At 40.6% G+C, this 1,790-nt stretch overlaps 1 non-coding gene across 1 annotated transcript; it reads left to right on the forward strand.

The window, feature by feature from the left end:
• The first annotated feature begins 1,010 nt into the window (after nucleotides 1-1,010).
• LOC112745937 (small nucleolar RNA R71) lies at nucleotides 1,011-1,119 on the forward strand. Its single transcript, XR_003173841.1, has one exon. It is a non-coding gene; the product is annotated as a small nucleolar RNA R71 (small nucleolar RNA).
• Nucleotides 1,120-1,790: the final 671 nt, after the last annotated feature.

Genomic DNA, 1,790 nt, shown 5'->3' on the forward strand with positions numbered 1-1,790 from the left:
CAGCTTCATGATAGAACCAATGTACTTGGCAACTTGCTCTTCAGTAACATCTTCATTCTCTTCAGAAGAAGAATACTCATCAGAGCTCATGAATGGCATAAGGAGGTTTAATGGAATCTCTATGGTCTCTAGATGAGCCTCAGAGTCCTTTGGTTCCTCAGAGGGAAACTCCTTATTGATCTCTGGACGTCCCAGGAGGTCTTCCTCACTGGGATTCACGTCCTCCTCCTCTTTTGTGGTTTCGGCCATGATGGTCATTTTAATGGCCTTGCACTCTCCTTTTGGATTTTCTTCTGTATTGCTTGGGAGAGTACTAGGAGGGGTTTCAGTGATCCTTTTACTCAGCTGGCCCACTTGTGCTTCCAGATTTCTAATGGAGGATCTTGTTTCATTCATGAAACTTAGAGTGGCCTTAGGTAGATCAGAGACTATATTTGCTAAGCTAGATGGCTTTTGCTCAGAATTCTCTGTCTGTTGCTGAGTAGATGATGGAAAAGTCTTGCTATTGTTAAACCTATTTCTTCCACCATTATTAAAACCTTGTTGAGGCTTTTGTTGATCCTTCCATGAGAGATTTGGGTGATTTCTCTCTGAGGGATTATAGGTGTTTCCATAGGGTTCACCCATGTAATTCACCTCTGCTATTGCAGGGTTCTCAGGATCATAAGCTTCTTCCTCAGAAGATGCCTCTTGAGTACTGTTAGATGCAGCTTGCATTCCATTCAGACTCTGAGAAATCATATTGACTTGCTGAGTCAATATTTTATTTTGAGCCAATATGGCATTCAGAGTATCAATTTCAAGAACTCCCTTCTTCTGAGGCGTCGTATTACTCATAGGATTCCTCTTAGAAGTGTACATGAACTGGTTATTAGCAACCATATCAATGAGTTTCTGAGCTTCTGCAGGCGTTTTCTTTAGGTGAATGGATCCACCTGCAGAATTATCCAATGACATCTTAGCTAATTCAGACAGACCATCATAGAATATATCCAGGATGGTCCATTCTGAAATCATGTCAGAAGGACACTTTTTGGTCAGTTGCTTATATCTCTCCCAAGCTTCATAGAGGGATTCACCTTCTTTCTGTCTGAAGGTTTGAACATCCACTCTAAGCTTGCTCAGCTTTTGAGGAGAAAAGAACTTGGCTAAGAAAACCGTCACCAGCTTATCCCAAGAGTTCAGGCTATCTTTGGGTTGAGAGTCCAACCACACTCTAGCTCTGTCTCTTACAGCAAACGGGAAAAGCATAAGCCTGTAGACCTCGGGATCAACCCCATTGGTCTTAACAGTATCACAGATTTGCAAGAACTCAGTTAAGAACTGAAAAGGATCTTCAGATGGAAGTCCATAAAACTTGCAGTTCTATTGCATCAGAGAAACTAATTGAGATTTCAGCTCAAAATTGTTTGCTCCAATGGCAGAAATGGAGATGCTTCTTCCATGTAAATTGGAATTAGGTACAGTAAAGTCACCAAGCATCCTCCTTTAATTATTATTATTATTTTTGGCTGCCATCTCCTCTTCTTGTTCAAAAATTCCTGTAAGGTTGTCTCTGGATTGTCGTATTTTAACTTCTCTTAGTTTCATTTTCAGAGTCCTTTCAGGTTCAGGATCTGCTTCAACAAGAATGTTCTTGTCTTTGCTCCTGCTCATATGACAAAGAAGGGAATAACAAAGAAAATATGGAATCCTCTATGTCACAGTATAGAGATTCCTTTGTGTGAGTAGAAGAAGAAAAGAATGTAATGTAAAGAAGAGAAGAGGGAAAACTCGAACACAGAGAGGGA

Source organism: Arachis hypogaea, chromosome 14 (assembly GCF_003086295.3).
Source record: "Arachis hypogaea cultivar Tifrunner chromosome 14, arahy.Tifrunner.gnm2.J5K5, whole genome shotgun sequence".
Lineage (NCBI taxonomy): Eukaryota > Viridiplantae > Streptophyta > Magnoliopsida > Fabales > Fabaceae > Arachis > Arachis hypogaea.